Source organism: Silurus meridionalis, chromosome 19, assembly GCF_014805685.1.
Source record: "Silurus meridionalis isolate SWU-2019-XX chromosome 19, ASM1480568v1, whole genome shotgun sequence".
NCBI lineage: Eukaryota > Metazoa > Chordata > Actinopteri > Siluriformes > Siluridae > Silurus > Silurus meridionalis.
Window position 1 is genome coordinate 2,747,009 of NC_060902.1, and position 22,415 is coordinate 2,769,423.

At 39.8% G+C, this 22,415-nt stretch overlaps 1 protein-coding gene across 1 annotated transcript in view; it reads right to left on the reverse strand.

Annotated features, from left to right (window-relative positions):
* The window catches only part of cdk18 (cyclin dependent kinase 18), a 73,708-nt gene extending 62,278 nt beyond the window's left edge, over nt 1-11,430 (reverse strand). The window contains exon 1 of the mRNA XM_046875184.1: nt 11,062-11,430. The gene's annotated coding sequence lies outside the window, so the exon portion shown is untranslated. The remainder of the gene's footprint in view (nt 1-11,061) is intronic.
* Nucleotides 11,431-22,415: the final 10,985 nt, after the last annotated feature.

Here is a 22,415-nt window from a genome sequence, read left to right on the forward strand (position 1 = left end):
TCTAATAGATAGATAGATAGATAGATAGATAGATAGACAGACAGACAGACAGACAGACAGACAGACAGACAGACAGACAGACAGACAGGATAATGGCATCTGTCAAATGCTTTTCAGTGTGAATGCTAGCGCTATGATAATGATAAGCGCTAAAAACAAAGGTTTAATCCATAACCTTTTATTCCATCTGTATTAACAATAATACATTTCTTCTTTTGCTCTGGAGAGCGTAACCCGAGGCTTCTCAGAGACGTCTCACACATCAACAACGAGCTCGTTGTTGACCAACATCTGTCTCGTGTGCACCGTTTTCACACAGCCATTTCAGTATTTAAAGTGAAAAAACAACATGCTAATGCTAAGCTCAGCTAATTCTCCTAATCATGTTCTTCTTCTTTTCTTTTTTAAAGTGAGGCTCATGTGACTATCAGTAAAACCCTCTACCTCTATCCTGAGACAGTTTGTATATGAATTCATTGTATTTCCTTACTCCTTTAATGCCATAAAAAACCTTTTGTTTTTGACCTTCACACTGGATTTGAAGGACTTTTGGAAGAAGCAAAGGAAAGTTTTGTTTACAGGAAACAGAGCTCATGTGCCTGAAAACCAGCGTCTGTTCTGAGAAGAGTTACGGGAAATCGTGTATTTTGATTGATATCGCTTTCAGTTTTACATCAAGGTAATTATAGTTTTAAAAATATGCATCTAAATACACTATATGGCCAAAAATATTGGGACACCCAACATTTCCAGTCAAATTTTCTTCTTCTTCAAACTGTTACCGCAAAGTTGAATGCTCTGACATTATATTTTTCCTTGACTTGAACTTTGAGACACAAAAACCTGTTTCAGCATGACAATGCCCCTGTGCACAAAGCCAGCTCCATGAAGGTCTGCTTTATATGGGGTGAAGTGAAAGATCCCAGACCTCCTCACCTTAACTACATCAGTACCTGACTTTACCAAAAATCCTTGTAGCTGAATGAACACAAATCTCCACACAATCTAGTGGAACATCTTCCCAGAAGAGTGGAGCTTTTTATTATAGTGAATGGGGAGTGGAATGTTCTAAAACCACATAATTCTTATGGTCAGGTGTCAGGAGACAGACAGGAAGAGAGGGGTAGGAGAGAATGAGAGGGACAGACAGAAAGACAGACAGAAAGGCAGATAGATAGATAGATAGATAGATAGATAGATAGATAGATAGATAGATAGATAGATAGATAGATAGATAGATAGATAGATAGATAGATGATAGGTGAAAACTGCGTGCGTGAAAACTCTCCTCGCTCTGATTGAGGTATGTGTGTGTGTGTGTGTGTGTGTGTGTGTGTGTGTGTGTGGAGCTGTAAATAGGCTGAATGAGATAGGATTTATTGAAACACTGAAATGTTGACAGGGAAACGCATCGCTCTGGTGCTGTGTGTACGGCTGTGTTTGTACTTATGTGTGACTCACTTAGCCGTCCACACACAGTGTTCCACACACATTTTTCCACACTCAGCCGTCCACACACATTGTTCCACACTCAGCCTTCCACACACAGTGTTCCACACACAGTGTTTCACACACAGTGTTCCACATTCAGCCGTCCACACACAGCCGTCCACACACAGTGTTTCACACTCAGCCGTCCACACACAGTGTTCCACACAGAGTGTTCAACACAAAGTGTTCCACACACAGTGTTCCAAACACAGTCAACCACACACAGTGTTCCACATTTAACCGTCCACACACAGTGTTACACACTCAGCCGTCCACACACAGTGTTCCACACAGAGTGTTCAACACAAAGTGTTCCACACACAGTGTTCCAAACACAGTGTTCCACATTCAGCCGTCCACACACAGCCGTCCACACACAGTGTTTCACACTCAGCCGTCCACACTCAGCTGTCCACAGACAGTGTTCCATACACAGCCGTCCACACACACAGTCAACCACACACAGCTGTCCACACACACAGTCAACCACACACAGTGTTCCACACACAGCCGTCCACAGACCGCGTTCCATACACAGCCGTCCACACACACAGTCAACCACACACAGCTGTCCACACACAGTCAACCACACACAGCATTCCACACACAGCCATCCACACTCAGCCGTCCACACTCAGCCGTCCACACACAGCAGGGCCAGGCCGGGGACTCTGGTACTGTGTAATGGAAACTGATTTCAGAGCACAACACAGACACACACTCACTTCGGGATGCATCATTCTACACATGCAGATGACTCACAGTTCTCAGCTCTGATTCACACATTTATTTATACTTACTATAGCTATCCAAATATATTATATACAGTAAAATCAGACAGAAAATTAAATATATATCCAGCAGCACAGATGTCATTTAAGCTAATAATGCTTGAGCTAAACCACTATCACTAGTGCTAACACTACAGGTCACGATCAATGATGCTAACAAATAACAGAAACACAATCCACACAGTTTTTATTTAATTAGAAGGTTACCAGAGCTTTAATACATTAACCACATTACCTTCTAGCTAAGACTAAGAGTAATTTCCCTGTGAATGCTGAACATTTTGGATATTTAGTTATGAAGGAGAATATTTAGCAGGGTTGGGCAAAGATACATAAAAAATGATTTTATGACACGCAATAAATCTGACACATGCAACCAGTTAACAGATCAAATATCCACATAAACGCCCCTGTGATCTTAAAGATGAAGGTTAGTTTTTATAATAACCAACATTTTAATAGTGAACAGTTTGCGAATGAATCATAATTGTATCCTAATTAAGTTACTTGGTGTTTGGTAACGAAAGGCTGCTTCACATCAGTAACACTGAGTCAAAAACAAACAAGTCATTCATAAGAAGAAGACTGATGGCACCTGCATTTATAGCAACTAGTTTCTAACTAATTAATCATTTGATTGGTAATAATAAATATAATAATATATTATGTGTCAGGCAGACATTCATGCAGTGGGATGCAAAATGATGATCCTACTAAACGGCTACTTTAATTAGGGTACAATATTCGGCAATCATATATTTATTATTCGTTTGACACCACTTTGAAAGCTGGCAGCCCTCAGGTTTCTTACCTTCACCACCTTCTTCCATATGGACCAATTTTCTGTTTAGATCTTGACAAGTCTGGGCAAACTACTGAAAAGTCACCAATCAGAGGCCGCATTTTTCTGACGTCATCATGTAGACTTCTAACTAAGCATTTTTCAGTCTTTTAAAAATACAAAAATACAAAACGCTAAAATATATTGATACAAAATATGAAGCCATTTTCATCAACCCTCTCAAATACAAATGACAAAATCCTATTTTATATTTGAAATACATGCATCGAAAATACTGCCTAACCCTGAAATCTAGCTATGTAATATACGAGCTGCAGGTATTTGTTGTTTTCTTTCTAACGAAGTGAACGCATGCTAATCGCATGATTATATACGAATTCTTCAAAATTCTTTTATCCTACTGCCTTTCACTCGACAGATGGCAGTGAGGTGGAGAGAGCTATGCTAGCTTGTCTGTATGTGATTCGTCATCGCTGAAAGCTAGCCAGAATGAAGCGGGGTGTCGCACTCAACCCTGAGGTAAAACTTCCCGTTTGACTTATACAGCGCTTATAAAACTTTATAACTTCGTCCCACCACAGCTTTACAGAAATATATACACTATATGACTGTGCTCTGTGAACATCCCATTCCACATTTACTTTGGTTAAGCTGTTCTACTGGATTTTGGACGAGCCAAATGATACACTACATGGACAAAAGTTGTGTGTTTCTTCCCCGAACTGTTACCACAAAAAATCGGAGTTACAAAATTGTATACGACGTCTTTGGTTTCACTAGCATGAAATTTTAGCTTTACTTCAACTAGGAGATTCAAACCTGTTCCAGCATGACAATGCCTCTGTGCACAAAGCCAGCTCCATGAAGATCTGCTTTACCTTGTGGGGGAAGAACTTAAGAGGTCTGCTATAGTGTTGTAGAACCCTATTGAACACATTTGGGATGAATGTGAACACCGAATGCTGCACCCCAGACTAGAAGAGTCGAGAGATAAACTTCTCAATTCTGTTTCTTGTACTTGAATTGTGGAGATTTTGCGACGCTTTGCTAATGCACGTTCAGTAGAAAATGAACGAATCACTTTTTGAGACGACTCGTGAGTCGCATTAAAGATTTATTCAATATGAACGAATCGTTCATACTTTTTTTTTTTACCCAGGATTATTTTTTTCTCTCTTTAATGACCTCAAATGTTACAACATCATAAAATCAGGAAGTGAGAGCCCCGGTTGTTTGCTCAGAATTTCGCACGGTGGTAAACCTACACAGTACATGATAACAAAAACAAATATTCGACCCATAACCTGAATAACACCTTCGTTTCTTTTCTCATTGACACTCTGAAAGATCTGTAATATTTTTGTTTTATGTACAGTCGCTGCTTTCTCCCAGAAATATCACCTCCCCTGTTTAATATACACACACTGCACGTCATCACCTCTCCCCGGATAAACAAGCACAAGCCGAGCATGCTCCTCTTTCACCTTTATTTGTCGTCGAGCACTGAGTAAACATGAGACAGCATTGAGAACTGGTGTTAAAGCGCGAAAATGTGCAGAGACTAAAAACAGAAAAAATAAAAGGAGATGATTTGCATAAAGTTCTCAGAAACATCGTTCAGCATTCCACACATATACACTATAAATACTAAAGTTTGGGTGCTTTCTAAATGTCCCGTTCTACATTTCCTGTCATACATCCTGTTATAAGAACCTCCACTCTTCTGGGAAGATGTTCCACTAGATTTTGTGAAGATTTGTGCTCATTCAGCCATGTGGGTGTTATAATAGTTCAATAGGGTTCTACTGGTCTGTAGCAGGAGATCCTCCACATTCAACCGATGTAAAGCAGATCTTCATGAAGCTGGCTTTGTGCACAGGGGCATTGTCATGCTGAAACAGGATTTTTGTCTCCTAGGTCAAGTAAAGAAAGAATTTTATTTATCGAAAAAAGACGTCCTGTACGAATGAGTGCCTCCCACTTTGTGGTAAAAGTTTGAGGAAGAACCACATTGGGAAATCAGACGTCCTAATACTTTTGTAGTGTGTTTGATTTTAAAAGAATGTGAGTGGCTACAACGTCGCTCTGTTCTCTGTTAAACACAAGAACAACATGTCAAATATAGAAAACGAGAGAATATAAGCCAAATATCCCTTATTACTCGCTTCTCCAGAACCCCGACCGTGTCCGATATTGCTTTTCTGATTTGCCACCAGAGAGAAAAAAAACATTTTCTTTCTTCAATATCACTTTGTCAAACTTTCCCTGGCTCCAAAGACATCCTGTCAGTGTGTCTCTAACCTTGTGATGATAACATTTTGGGGAAGAACCACATACGACTGGAAAAGTCAGGTGTCCCAATACGTGCATCATCATAACCGAGGCAGATGCGGTTCGCATAGCCAACGATACGATACAATAAAGATACATATGAAGCAGCTACGATACAATACAATTGACCCCGGTTATGAAGCAGTGCGATCCGATTTCGATTTGATACAACACAATGCGATTCAATGAAAAAAATACGATGCTGCGCAATTCAATATGGTACAGATAGTTCACATTTATTTCTTCGATTCAGACAGACAGCAAATCATCAAATGTGCCCTCTGACTTCTAACCCATGGCCCTTTTACAAACAGGTCTCTAGTGCAAAAAAACAAAAAGGAAATAAAACCAATTATTTTCCTGTTGTGTGTGCAGGAAGTTACAGCTCTACCTCTACCATGTTAATCTGAATTCTATGTGACTCTCAGGACGCCTCGGTCTCTGTAGCGTTGTGATACGCCATGTTCACGTAGCAGCACTTTTATTGTTCACAAATTATTGGTCACTTTATAAATAATAAAAGTATAGCGCATCTACTAATAACTATAAATAAATAAATAGTTTTTTCCCCAATGCAAATATGTTAAAAATGATGCAATACAAATGCCAACTTGTATCCAATGCACACTTTTTTTTAAATCGATGCATCACATAAATTAATTTTTATGCCAATGCGTAAATCTTGTCATCTCTAATAGATATCTAATTTCTTGCATTTTTAAAAAGAATAATCGACACTTCAGGGCATTTTGCGTGTTAAATTAAGGAAATGCATGAAAACTAAATGAGAAGTTGCTAATCGAACAAAGATGAACGAGAGATCTGAGGACCGAGGTGTGTGAGTGAGGCGTAGTACTAATTAACCTGAATTGTAAAACGTGCAAAAATAATGTGACGTAGTATGTGAGGGTGTAATTGATATTGAAGTAATTGATAAAAATCACTTTAATATTGTCTTAAGGTAGCAGTTTTACAGTTAATACAAGGTTACTTTTATCTATAAGCTTATGGCTGTCAATAAAGCTCACATATACGGTCACATATAATGATGTAAATAAATGTAAATAAATAACCAAGAACTGGATTATATAAACATAACTGAGTTGCAGTCATCACTGTGTAATATGTAAATAATATGAAATTGTAATAATTTTCCTCAGATATTTGCCCATGTATTTTTATCACTTATTCATTTATTAAAAATGACACGTCTGTATAATTTTTGTCCATTTCTAGTTACATGTTTGAAAACAATACCATATTAGAATGAACGTAAGAATTGTATATATTATTAATATCTGCTAGAAAATGGGATGATCCTCTGTATGTCATCTCCACCACATTAATGCATGTGTAAAGAGGAAACAGGGAGCCGAGACACTCTTCACCTCCACACCTCCACACCTCCCCAACCCCGGCATGACTCACCATCGTGATTTAACATGACCTTATTTCCATTTCTATTTTTTTCTACTATTTAGATCAGGTTTAGACAAGAAAGAGTGAGTAAGTAAATGAGTGAGTGAATAATGATGCTGAATGAGTGAAGGAGGAAATATGTCAGTGAGTAAATAAGACTGAGTAAGTGAATGAGTAAATAACTAAGTGATTTAGTACGTCAGTAAGTTTATGAGTGAGTGAGTAAATCAGAAAAGGAGTGAGTGAGTAAATGCGAGGGATTTAGTAAGTCAGTCAGTGAATGATTAAGTGAATGAGTGAGTGAATAAATGAATGAGTGATGGAGTAAAGGAGTGAGCAAATAAATGTGTGAGTTAGTAAATAAGTGATTAAATGAGTGAGTGAGAAAAAGAGTGAAGAGTAATTGGGGGCGTGAATGAGTGAGCGAGTGATTTAGTGAGTCAGTGAGTGAATGAGTGAATAAATGAGGGAGTGAATGAGTGAGTGAGTGAATGAGTAAAAGAATGAAAGTAAATAAGTGATTGAGTAAATAAGTGGGTGAATGAGTAAAAGAATGAGAGTTAATGAGTGAGTTAGTAAAAAGTGAATAAATGAGTGAGTGAGTAAAAGAGTGGAAGAGTATTTGGGTGAGTGAATGAGTGAGTCAGTAAGTGAATGAGTAAATGAATAAACGAGTGGGTGAATTAGTGAGTAAGTAAATGTGTGGGTGAATAAATGAGTGAGTGAGTGAATAAGGGGAAATGAGTAAAAAAGTAGAGTGACTGAATGAGTGAGTGAGTAAATGAGTGAATGAATAAGTAAAATAATAAGAGAGGGAATGAGTGAATGAGTGAGTGAGTGAATAAGTGAGTGAATATGTTGGTAAATGAGTGAGTGAGTGAATAAATGAATAACTGAGTGAGTATTATATATATTTGAGTGAGTGAATGAATGACTGACTGAATGAGTGTTAAAAGACATCAATACTAAAACACTATACTGTATATACACATTCATGGCTTTTGGCAGACGTCTTTATCAAGACTGACTTACTAAGTGTTTAATCAATAAATACATAAATTAACACTGATGTCGATTCAATGGAACAGAGTCACAATAACGATTAGCCTGAATCTCTGTAAGTTGGAAAAGCAAAGTTTTTTGAATATGTAACTAGGTTTTTACCCACTGTGAAGCATGGTGGTGGCAGAAATGATGATGGTGGGCTGCTTCTCTTTAACTATAACTTTTATACTCTTATGTAGGAGGGATCAGAGATCGTTACAAATAGCTGACTATTACAGGATGACAAGAAGACAACACATCCAAATTCACAAAGTAATGACTTAACCAAAAGATGATCAACGCTAATGAATGTCTGAGTCCTGAATCAAACATCTATGGCGTGACCACAAGCGAGATCTCTGCACCATTTTGAAAGAAAAACAAAGAAAATTTTGTATTGTAAACAAGTCAACAATCCAAAACAAATTCAAACTGAACATGGAAGAAAACGTTTTCAGACTACATTTCGCTCGAGAGCTTTTCAGCCTCTGGGCTCAATCCGATAAGGCATTTCATTAAAGGTATTAGAGCGTGACAGCATTTTGATGAAGCAATCTCCAAATGTAAGACCCGAGTCAGGCCATAATAAGTCCGGAAGTTGTTAAAGAATATTAATATCACGTTTAAAAAAGGGGAGATTTTCCTTTTCTACAGCTGTGAACATCCACTAGATGTTAGAGTGTGGAACTAGAATTTGTGCTCGATGTATGTAGGTGAGGTGAGGAGGCCTGGGGTACGTTTGACCTTCCAATTCATCCCAAAGGTGTTCAATAGGGTTTAGGTGAAATCTCTTTAGCAGAAGATCTTCCACTCCAACCCATGTAGAGCATATCTTTTTGGGAGCTGGCTTTCTGGACAGCCACATCCAAAGACATCCAATAGAATTGCTGGTCTCTATCTTTGTGTACCAGTTTGAAAAAGAATCACATATGGCTGGAAAAAGCCGGTGTCCCAATACTTTTGTCCTAAAGAACTTTCCAATCAAGTCAAAATTCACCCGTTCTCTATTATATGTAAAAATGACACGTAAAATCTACTAGAGCAAAAAGCTAAATATCCCTCATTATTCACTGCTCCAGAACCCCGACCGTGTCTGATATTGCTTTTCTGATATCAGACTGATTTGCCACCAGAGGGTCAAAACATTTCTTCAATATCACTTTGTCAAACTTCTCCCGAGTTCCCCGTTCCTATGGAGATATTGAAGAAGTCAAAAGCTTTGGATTTACAGGGTCGTGTTTTGCCAGACGTTATAATCGACTCTCGGGTCCGTCGCCAGAAGCCCGTGCTCGCGTTTATTTGCCCGTTTCATCTCTCTGAGGTAATTTCTCCAACACACCAATCTCACTCCGATAGGCAATAATGCCTCGTATTTGTCTCAGTTAAGTGAAACTCAACCGAGCAATTATCAGCAATCGGTTTCTCGAGAAGCAGCGACTCGCACGCCGAGGTGAGTTATTATTATTATGAGTCATTGGAAAGGTGAAAGCAAATATTAGAGCCATGAATGAGCTATTCCAGCTCATGGGATATTCAGCAGACGAGCCGGAATATAAAAGTAGAACCGAGAGGAGGATATTCAGTACAAGTCATAATTATTTTCACAGTGAAACTCCACAGCCAGGTGTCAGACTCAGTGATTTATGAGTGTAATTTACCTGCACTTTGATGCCACACTTGGATTTTATTTACTCAGGTAATGTTTACCTGAAGGGTGAGGCACCTGGACTGAAATATCATATCACAATACCGATACTTTACTTACAGTACAATACTTTCAAGATACGTCATGTGATGTACAATGATATCGTTCGTTTAAAAACTGTTTCCTTTGGAGGAATCTGAGCCTAAGATTTTTTCTTTAAACTTTAAAACACTTGCCTCTATATGTATATAGAGTCTTCCCTCACCACATTCATAAACCTCCTCTTTGGTCTTCCTCTTTTCCTCCTTCCTGGTAACTCCATCCTCAGCATTCTCCTACCGATATACCCCATGTCCCTCCTCTGCACATGTCCAAACCATCTCAATCTCACCTCCCTCACCTTGTCTCCAAAACGTCCTATATGTGCTGTCCCTCTAATAAACTCATTTCTAATCCTGTCCATCGTCGTCACTCCCAACAAACATCTCAACATTTTTAGCTCTGCTACCTCCAGCTCCACCTCCTGTCTTTAACTTAATGCCACTGTCTCTAATCCATACAACATCTCAGGTCTCACCACAGTCCTATAAACTTTCCCTTTCACTCTCACAGATACTCTTCTATCACAAATCACTCCTGCTATCACTCTTCTCCACCCACTCCATCCATCCACTCTTTTCTTTCCCCTTTTCTTTAACATATACTGTAAACATATAAATATTTTTACTCTTTGTTTGACAGGAAATTAAATCCAAAATATTATAGCAAACTTGTCTTATTACTTATAATATATATATATATATATATATATATATATATATATATATATATATATATATATATATGTGTATGTTTGTGTGTGCATGTGTTTGGGGGAAAAAGTTCACACATGGCGGCGTTTGCTAATAAGTTACTGTTTGTTTGGTTGGTTGTTGCACTTTTAAAAATTTTTCCAAAGAATTCCCACATCTTTCATCTACTTCTGAACCTTTTGAAGTATAATAATAATAAAAAAATTAATACGTATATACAGTTCAGGATAACATTTTCCAAGTTGATGAGATTTGGATTCTAGAGCACGACTCTGGCTCAGGTCAATAGTACAGATCCTGAATAATAAGGACAAATAGAATAAGTTGAATAATAAACAATTAGGAGTTAGTAACTCATTGATTTAGAGCGTGTGTGGTGCAACAATGTGTGTGGTGTGCGAGAAGAAGAAAGTAACAAACGCTGTAGAGAAGTAGCAACATCAAAAACAGTCTTTTTTTTTTCAGATGCACTTAAACATCTCTACAGAGAGACAGCTTAATGAATTAGTCAACGATCATCAGACCAACAGACACTCTTACATACACACACACACACACACACACACACACACACACACACACACACACACATACACTCATTCACACATACTCAGTGACCTTCTTCCAGACCGGCGCTCTTGAGCGTGACTCGCCTGTAAATCAAAGCAACAAGTTCCTGTTTCCGAATCACAGCTTATATGTTTTGGCAGCGCAGTTGATACTCACAGAAGTGGACGAGGAGCGAGTGTGTCCCTGCTGCTGCTGCTGAGGACGAGGATGAGGACGAGGACGACACCAGGCCCTCCAGCTTCTTTGGCAACACTAATAAATCCACAACTGGAGGATGTGTGTGTGTGTATGTGTGTGTGTGTTTGAGTGTGATGAAGGTGGACACACACACATACACACACACACACATACACAGAGTCTGCCCCTGTCTCCACAGGCTGCTCCTGCACTGCCTTCCCTTCTGCTGCTTTTCATGCGAGGCCCTCCTCCCCCCCCTGCTGCCACAACACAGAGAGAGAGAGAGAGAGAGATGGAGAGATGGAGAAAGAGAGAGGTAGAGAGTGAGGCAATAAAAAATAGCAACAACTGAAAATATGAAAGAAAAAAAAAAATACAGGAAGCAAATGTGTCTCTGTGAAGGATTTTATAATCAGACTCAGTCTCCACCTCCGCTTGCCTCCCCGCCCCTATTGTTATGGCAACGGCCAATAGCACGAGCCTGTGATCCTCTCACATGGGGCTAATGCAATATGGTTATGTATGTATATGTGTGTGAAGTGTGTATGTGTGTGTGTGTGTGTGTGTGTGTGTGTGTATGTGTATATAAGAGAAGCTGTGGCTTCTCTAAATAGAAAATATGTCCAGAGCAGGCTGAACTGACTTCTGTAGGATCTACACACACACACACACACACACACACACACAGAGTTATATAATAGCATTTCTGCTAAATCCTCCATTCTGATTGGTCAGAAAATTTTGATTTATTCTCTATGGCAGCAGCTCTGATAGTAGTACAAACATGAATACATTCAATTCAGTTCATTTTTCTTTGTATTGCACTTTTAACAATGAACATTGTCTCAAAGCAGCTTTGCACAGATAATGTGTTGAGAAAGAATTAATACATTTGTTCTTTATAAGTGTAAGTTTATCCCTACGCCTGGAACGGATGTGTCAAGGGAAAAACACCCTGAGATGGCATAAGGAAGAAACCTTTAGAGGAACCAGACTCAAGAGGGAACATCATCCTCATCTGGGTGGCACCGAATGTCCATTTGTTACAGATATACCATGTTGAGGTGCAGATCAAATGCAAACTGTAGTCCTGAGTCAGTGTAGCAGACTGTTGACATTAACTACAGTCCAAATTCATCCTCAAAGCTCCTGTTTTTACTCCGTCATTTCATGGATCCCCAGGCCTTAGATGTGAACCATCCCCATCTGCACAAAGTGGAATCCAGTTGAAGAGAACACCATCCAGAGGCAGATCCAAAGAGAGGAAAGGGGCAGGAACAGTGATCACCGGTACATCAGGAGCATGTTTAACTAGACCGAGAGAAAGAGAGAAGAGGGGTGACAGAAAGAGAAGGATATGGATTATCATGTGTCCTTATTTTTGTATGAAAGTTAAGTTTGGGACTCCGGCAAGACTCGCTCTGGCATCATAACTAAAAGGAAGAACCAGAAGGTAATACTTCTAGCTGCATGTGGTTGTAGTAGAAGTACTTTCGTTTTATCCGATTTGAGCAGAAGGAAGTCATCAAGCATCCACTGTCTAATGTCCTTTACACACTCAGCAATATTTTGAAGTTGATCGCTCTCATCTTGTTTCGCTGAGATATACAACTGTGTGTCGTCAGCATAGCAATGGAAGCGAATACCATGTTTATGTATAATTTCACCCAGAGGCAGCATATATAAAGAGAAAAGCAGTGGGCCTAATACAGATCCTTGCGGAACATCAAACTTTACCTCAGAGAGTGTGAAGAACCATTTACATCAACAAACTGTTAGCGATCAGTCAAATAAGACCTGCAACAGGAGAGAGCTGTTCCCTTCATCCCAACAGCTTCTAGTTTAGTAAGGAGGATATTGTGATCAATGGTGTCAAAAGCTGCACAGAGGTCGAGCAAAACAAGTAAAGAGCCAAAACCCTGATCAGAGGCCAATTCATTAAAAGCCAAGTCATTTACCACTTTAACTAGCGCCGTCTCTGTGCTATGATGAGGCCGAAATCCCAACTGATACATTTCGAAAATGTTATTTCTAAGTAGATGTAAGAAACTTGACCTTGACCCTGTCAGCTGTCCAACCACAGGCCAAAATCAAACCTCCCCGTTTCGAAAATTTTGGAGATAAAGGGGAGGTTTGATCTTGGCCTGTAGTTGGACAGCTGACAGGGTCAAGGTCAAGTTTCTTAGTTAGGGGGTTGATAACTGCAGTTTAAAATATTTAGGTACAAAACCAGTGTTGCTGGAAGAATTTATTTTTAGAACAGGTTCAATTACTTATAGAATTATTTGTTTGAAGAATGAGGGATCGAGAATGCAGGTTGATGATTTTGATGAGAAAATAAATGAAATGAAGTCATTCTTCAACTTTGTAATCGATTGTCCATAATAATTACAGTCCTGTCTACAGGGTTATTTATAAAATAAAAAATATTTTGCCTGATGTTTTCAATTTTATTATGAAAAAGTCCATGAAATCATTACTACCTATTGATGGTGTGCATGTGAGTGCGGTGCTTTTTTTTTCCTGTTAATTTTGCTACCGTGCTGAATAAAATCTAAGATTCTGCTTGTTATTTTCTATGAGGGTGGAGAAATATGCTGATCAGCAGCACTAAGAGCTTTTCTAGAACTCAGAAGATTCTCCTTCCATGCTATTTGAAATTTCGATTGAAGCCATTTAGGTTCTAATTTGCACCTATGATCATTATACCACGGGGAATATATGAATACGAGTACTCTCATTTGAATATATTATTGTTTCTATAGCAACAACTCATAGACAGGGGACTCGTACTCATAGACAAGGGACTTGTACTCGGACACAGTGGACTCGTACTCGGAAACGGGGGACTTGTACTCATAGACAAGGGACTCGTTCTCATAGACAGGCGACTTGGACAAAGGGACTCGTACAGATAGACATGGGACTCGTACTTGGACACAGGGACTAGTTACTCAGACACAGGGACTAGTTACTTGGATACGGGGACTAGTTACTCAGACACAGGGACTAGTTACTCAGTCACAGGGACTAGTTACTCAGTCACAGAGACTAGTTACTCGGACACAGGGACTAGTTACTCAGACACAGGGACTAGTTACTCAGTCACAGAGACTAGTTACTCAGTCACAGAGACTAGTTACTCGGACACAGGGACTAGTTACTCGGACACAGGGACTAGTTACTCAGACACAGGGACTAGTTACACAGTCACAGGGACTAGTTACTCAGTCACAGAGACTAGTTACTCAGACACAGGGACTAGTTACTCGGACACAGGGACTAGTTACTCAGTCACAGGACTAGTTACTTAGTCACAGAGACTAGTTACTCAGACACAGGGACTAGTTACTCGGACACAGGGACTAGTTACTTAGTCACAGAGACTAGTTACTCAGACACAGGGACTAGTTACTCGGACACAGGGACTAGTTACTCGGACACAGGGACTAGTTACACAGTCACAGGGACTAGTTACTCAGTCACAGAGACTAGTTACTCAGACACAGGGACTAGTTACTCGGACACAGGGACTAGTTACTCAGTCACAGAGACTAGTTACTCAGACACAGGGACTAGTTACTAGGACACAGGGACTAGTTACTCGGACACAGGGACTAGTTACTCAGACACGGGGACAGAGAAGTGAGCAGGAGGTTTAATGCCATGTTCTTGTAACCACCATCATCTCTGCATTGTGTTTCTCAACTGATGAAATCAATGAGACGCTCAACATCTATTGCAGGAACGACAGTTTTTTTTGTATTCTGATAAAAGTCTGTCAGTTGAGCCATTATGACGTCTGCCAAAAAAAGAATGGTGGAAAACATGGTAGAAAATGAAAAATAAATGCTGAAATAATGGTTTCAAATTTACACCTCATTTAAAGCTTCTCGTCTTTATATTGTTTTGACTTTGAGGAATTTGGGTTTGTGGGACTCAAACAACCTGGATGTAAAAATATCTGAGCAAAAATCAGTGCAACCGTCAGCGGCTTCATCGAACATTCTGTCTCCACTGAAAAGTTCAGATGGATCACTATGTTCTTTTCAAAAGCAACAAGAGAGTGACAGGAAATTGGAGTTCCACATGAGTCCTTTTCTTACAGTGTTTTATTACACACAAAATGTTCTTACACTCATTACAGAACAACCACACCCTGCCCCACACCCTGCCCCACCCTGCCCCACACCTGCCCCACCCTGCCCCTCCCTGCCCCACCCTGCTCCACACCCTGCCACACCCTGCTACACCCTGCTACACCCTGCCCTAAATTCTACTAGATCTTCTGAGATCTTTAAATAGGTTACTCTAGTTGGTATCATGTTTATCATCTGTGCAAACGAGTGGATTTCCGTTTCACTTCCAGATTAAGAGTGGATGTTAGATTGTAAATATAAAGCACTTTAGGACATTAATCACATTTGGTATTGCAAAACTGTGATTACTACACTTTGTGTGATTAAATGAATGAAAAAAAAAGTTATATATGTTATTTTCTCTTTGTTTATGTCAAACAATAAAAATCCTTTTCTGCTTTTTATGCTTCAATATTAAATTAAATAAAATATAAAATTTAATGCAAGACTGATATAAAATATTAATGATATTAATAATATATTTATATAAAAATATGGTTCAAATTGATCATTTTACAATAATAATGAAATTTAAATTATAATAACAACAGATATAAACTAGGAAAGGAAGGGGGGCTAAGCAGGAAGCATACTGACCACAACATTAAAAGGGAAACTAAATATTTTTCACATACACTGTTTTGATCACATGCCAAACTGCAGGGCATTTTTTGGTCTATAACAGGAAGTAAAAGTGTCAGTCAGATAGACAATGTTGGCATCTGATGTAACTGTTGAATAAATGTTGCATGATTTGGTAAATTTCGTGGATGAAGCGAGTTGTGATTAGCTGACAATTTAGAGAGCCGGCTTCTTTTTCCTGTAATTTCTGAAGTCGTCAGTTTCGCCTACAGAACTGGAAGAGTCATATGTTTTAGCCGAAACAGAAACCCATAGGCCTTTACTTATTTTTGTAGACTTTTACCACATTTAATTATCAATGAAGTGCAATTGGATGATGTAATTTTTACACATTGTAATCTTTGGCAAATGACTGTTACAAAATATTATTGTTATTATTATCATTATCATTAATAATATTATTAATGATAATGATAATAATAAATATTATAAACATTATTAATAATACTAAATTGACTTTAAACCAAGCATTAGTCAAACTGTCCTTCATATACTAAATAAACATTTTTTTCAGTTATTTATTTGATTTATTAGTTTATATATATATACTGTATATATATATATATATATATAATTTTTTTTTTACATGACCTTCTCTGTATTTGGAGCTGATCTGAGAAACAAGGTACGAATGGTAGATCTATGAGAGAGAAGTTGTATGGACTGTTATTAACTATGTTCAGATCACTTTTCATTCAATCTTCTTTTCCTAATTTTTTGTTGAAAAGGCAGGATCATCCCAGGCCTTCCTAGTCTCAGTCACAGGTTCCTGGGGAACCTCAGACAATGAGGTACAAACTTTCCAGCAGGTTCTGGGTCTGACCATGGGATCTCCATCTAGTGAAACTAGCACATCTCTTTTAAGAGAAAAGCCCAGAGCACCAGAGAGACAAAGGCTTTACTCCAAGGCTCTCTTTGATTGTTGAGCTTCACACCCTATCATGGACAGTATGCCCAGAGGAGCCTCATCTCCACCAAGGGTTCTCAAGACCTTATTGTTTCAGTGTCTACAGCTCGTGACCATGGCTGAGGCCTGAACCACCGTTTTTGTTTACTGTAATAATGAAACTGTGAACCTTAACTTCTGATTCTCTCAATTTCTAATAAAAGTCTGGGTTAATATATTGAATTCTTTGCATCTGACACTTTCTGGAAGCTAAAGACATCATGATGAACTGGGAATTAGAAATATAAACTTCCTGTAGGCGGTGGTGATAATTGAAAGCGTGTGCGTACCCGACTGCTGCTTATAAAGCCTTTTTAGCTTTTTTCTCCGCCGCTTTGAGCGCAGTAGAAACCCGAAACCCCGGAGTCCGATGACCTGCGGAGGTCCAAAGCCAAAGCTTTAATAAGGGACGAAGGCAGCTGAGCATGTACAGAAATAACAGGAGGGAGAAGACGAAGGGAGTCCGGCATCCGCTTTCATCCAAGGACAGCACAGAGCGCCTAATTGAGGTTGGAACTTGGTGGAGAATTGGGCAAAGAGGTGGAGGGGGTTGGGGGTGTAGGCAGGGAGGAGGTCGAGGAAGAGGTGATGAATGTTCTCGGTGCTTTGGGGGTGGCTATTAGAGCACATGGTGTAACAAGTTTGTGCCAAGTTGCAATTCTCCACAGGCACGGACAAAAACACCAGCACAGTTTGCATCATTAAATGTGAGGTTGTTCTACAAGTGGAGCAGCTTCAATAGGAGCAAGAGATTTTAGTCCAGCAGCACAGCAAAAGCACAAATATTCTCACATGTACCTTACATACTGTAAGCATCCACCTCCTCCCACCATCCACCCCCTCCCACCATGTTCTACTGTTACAACCCGGAGCAGAACTGAACATCATTTATGAAATGATCTAATCACTCCATGCATAATGAATAATGTACACCGACCAGCCATAACATTATGACATTATAAGTGTAGAACACTGATGATCTCTTCACCATGGCACCTGTTAGTGGTGAAATATATATTAATTAGGCAGCAAGTGAACATTTGGTCCTCAGAGTTGACGTGTTAGAAGCAGGAAAAATTAGTGTAAGGATTTGAGTGAGTTTGACAAATTGTGATGTAATGAAACTCACGTGCGAGGAGAAGCTATGCGACAGAGTGCGCACGTGGTCAGATCAGCAGACGTGGTAACGCACGTGGTCAGAATAGCACCTGTCGCACAGCTTCCAATGTACGGAAGATGTCTTTTGGCACACTGACTTATGAAGGTCGGTGCTCCCTGTGACTGTGCGTGGGGCCTCGTCCTGCCTTCTGTTCGTGTGTTAGAAAAGTAGTCTCAAAACTTTTCAATACCACCTTGTATTTTATATATTATATGGAGGAAACACACACACACACACACACACAAACACACATACAATACATACAATATATATATATATATATATATATATATATATATATATATATATATATATATATATATATATAGTTGTTTTTTGTCGCTACAGATTTCTAGCATTTTCCAGAAAGCAGCCGCAAGTTCTCCACTATGTCACGCCACACATGCAAATGAGAACCGAGGACGAATAAATGTCTTGTGACGAGCTCTAACTGACGAGCTGAATGAACCTATTCAAGCTTCTAAAGCCGAGGAAGCAGAAGCTGTTTGTGTGGATGCTTTTTCACGTCAGTGTCCTAGCAAGCAAGCAAACAGGATCGTAAACGGTTCACGGCCGTTGGATTAATTACTCAGAGACAAAAATGAAATTGGGAGAAATGAAATCAAATTTGCTATTTCTATAATGCAATTAAACCCAGTGAATGAGTGAGTAAAGGGAGTGTAAAGTAAACGCACTGCAGAGCAAAGCACATGCACAGGATATGAAATGTTGAATAAAATGCAGTTGTTGTGTTTATTAGAATTGCCACAGTAATTTCAGTTCATCCCTGTAACTCAAATCTTTTCATTCCATTCAACAAAATGACTTGTCCGGATTCGTTTGTTTAAAATATTGGGACTCCTGAATATTCCAGCCATATGTGGTTCTTCTGCAAACTGTTATCACAAAGTCAGAGGCACACAGAAGATCTGCTTTACATGGGTTGGAGTGAAAGATCTCCTGCTATGGAGCGTCAATCTCATTGAACATGATGAGTTGGATTGCTGATTGCACCCCAGACCTCCTCATCTCACCTACATCAGTACCTGCCTTTACTTACTTTAAACCCTTGTGTCTGAAGGAGCACAAATCTCTACAAATTCACTCCAAAATCTGTGAAACGAAACGACATTCCCCCAAGACCGAGGTTCTACATTGACGTGTCTGGGTATGATGCGCCCCCTGCATGCCACATCACTAATTATTAATTTATAATTCAGTATATCATTTCACCATAAATGCCAACACTTACTTATTTGTATGCTTTTTGATCGTATGCTTCTGTTACATCTTGAACAATGTTGGTGTACGTCAAAGAAACAAGTCTCAATTAGAGAACTTGTGAATGAATGTCTCTATTAAGTCAGAGATGTGTGTGTGTGTGTGTGTGTGTGTGTGTGTAATTGGGAAGACGATCTCACTTAGTAACTTGGAGATTTTTTAGTGTGCACTCTGAGCGCTGGAGTTCACAGCAGCCATATTTGGAGGCCATAATGGTTGCTGGGAGTCTAAATGACTGAGAAAGCCAAGGATCTATTCATAAACCGTTCGACTGCAAACATGTTGTGTTCACACACCAGTCGTATTTGAACAGGATTATGTTTCCCTGCCCAGCATTCAGTCTATGCATTTCCACTGCAGGTTGATTCTTTTATTTCCGCTCTAATCATACGCACTTGAATTGAACCTCTATGTGTTCAGGGAAAAGAAATATGGCGGCTTGATGCGATCCAAACACAGTAATAACACGTACCTGCTTCTAAATCAATAGGATTGAAAGCAACACAGCAATTTTAAAGCATGTGGGGTTTTTTTTTCTTTTTGAGTCGACGATCAACTACAGAAAACCCTGGAAAAAAACCCACATTGACTTAAGTTGGAAAATAAAATAATCATTTACATCTTGTACATTTCAGGAGCATTTCTGACATGAGGAGATATTCATCTTTTATGAAAATATCCTGCTTTTGTCCGATTTAATCCCTTTGCCGGAAATTGTATTTTAAACCCACTAACCACATAGTGGAGAAGTTTGTGGACACCTGAACATGTGCTTTTTGAACATCCGTTCTACATTTAGTCTCCATTTGCTGTTTTAATAACCTCCACTCTTCTGGAATGATGTTTCACTTGATTTTGTGGAAGATTAATTCAGCACAAGGGTATGAGGAAAGTCAGTTACTGATGTAGGTGAGAAGGTGAGGAGGTCTGGGGTGCAGTCAGAATCCACATTCATCATGTTCAATAGGGTTGAGAGGTCAGAGCGCTATCGCAGGAGATCGTCCACTCCAAACGAAGGAAAGCATATCTCCATGGAGCTTCTAGTTCAAGTGAAGGGAAAATTCCATGCTACAACATCCAAGTCTGTGCCCCCAAATTTGAAAAAAAAAAAAACAGGTGTCCCAATACTTTTGTCCGTTTGTGTTTTTGTTGTGTTTTTATCCATTTCTAGTCGAGTATCAGCTCACGAAACTGTTCCCATTCAAAATTGCGCATGTTGTAGCAGCTTAAAACACACAAGTGGCCTTTTCTTCACAACTTCCCACAGAAAACACAGACTCTCCTCTCCTGGAGACCAACAAAAATGCGTGTGAAAGTTCTGACACTGGAGACTCCTTCCATAAATGACATTTTGTGGATGCCCTCATCCAGGGGCAACTTACATTTATCTCATTTATACAACTGAGCAGCTACGGAGGGGGTTAAGGGCCTGGCTCAGGGGCCCACGAGTGGCAGCTTGGTGTGGCTGGTATTTGAACTCAAGACCTTCTGCTTCAACATCATTGCCTTAACAACTAAGATACTGAGCTCCTCTTTTTTGTTTGTTTGTTTTTTTGCCTGTTAATTATTATATGTCTTTAGTTTTTGATGTTACCATAGAAACTGTGACGTATCAGAAAGAAAGCAGTGGTTTAATAAATCATGCGATTTTTTTTTTTGTCATTTTGGAGAAATGCTGAGAGAGAGAGAGAGAGAGAGAGAGAGAGAGAGAGAGAGAGAGAGAGAGTGATTAAAAAAAAAAAGTTCTGACTCCGGGCAACATGGTGAGATCTGATTATATCAGCGATGCCCTTCAGCACGGGCCGAGCGCGGCCAAACAAACGCTTCGACAAAATGAAAATCTTTTTCGGGAGGCAGCAGACACGGGGCGGCACGGGGCGGCACGGCGGGTTAATATTTAATGAACAAACAGAAATGTGATGCGGGCCTTAGCGGGCCGGCGTGTTTACACAGGAGCAATCTGCAGCTTTCGGAAAAAGAGCCGGATTTGATTTATGGCTGAGTGGAGAGTGAGAAAATGGGACACCCCGGGTAGGAACGAAAAAAAAAAAACAGAGAGCGAGACCCCTCATGTCGAGCTCTTTCCCGAAGAAATGAGGAGTCAGCACATTGACTGGATAACAAGACACTTCATCAAGCGCTCCCTTAGCGAGAGAGAGCAGCTTCGGATCGATGGCGCTCAACTCGCCACGCGTTTGGGGAGTGGCTCTTTTTTTGTCTTTTTTCTTTTTTTTTCAGCAGCGTGTGCACTTATTCCGGCACCATATGGAGCTAAGGGTACTCTAGTAACTCCTTTTGGAAATGGTTTTCAAGATATTCTTATAAGGAAGTGCTAAGCACCTTGCGTCTACTCCGACAGCTTGTCTGTGCTTATTTTTATCCCCGCGTAGGCGTTGAGAGAGAAACTGAAAAGATATTTGTAAAAAAAGGAAAACACTTCAGGCATGCTGTCAGCGGAAAATACTCCGAACCAGGGTGGTGTGATGAAGTGAAATTAGTCTTCCAGCATGAAATGGATCCTTTTCCTCTAATAATGCAGCGGTTTGCATTTGTGCTCATTAAACAACAACAATAGCTACAGTGTTGTGACAGAAGTATTGGGACACCTGACTTCTCCAGCCATATTTAGTACTTCTTTAAACACAACTGTACAGAACATGTTTGAACGCAGTACTATGGAATTATTTCATGAACTAGGAGACCCAATCTTGTTCTGGCAGATCTTCCCCTGAACGCTATTTGTCCACTCCAAAACACAGCTGCACGGCTTGTGTTCAATCTGCCCAAGATCTCCCATACCACCCCACCGCTGCGCTCCCTTCACTGGCTTCCAGTAGCTGCACGTATCAGATTCAAAACACTGATGTTTGCCTACAAGGCCAAAAATGGACCAGCGCCATCTTACCTCAGTGACCTCATTACATCTCGCACTGCACCACGCTGTCTGAGATCCTCCAGCACTGCTCGACTGGTACCACCTTCTCTCAGAATATGAGGCAGGTACACTTCTAAGCTCTTCTCTGTTCTGTTCAGGTGGTGGAATGAACTTCCCCTAGATGTCCGTACAGCAGAGTCCCTGACTATCTTCAAGCGACGATTGAAGACCTACCTCTTCCTGAAACACTTAAATTAGCACTTCCAAGTTTGTAGAATTCAAGAGTTATAT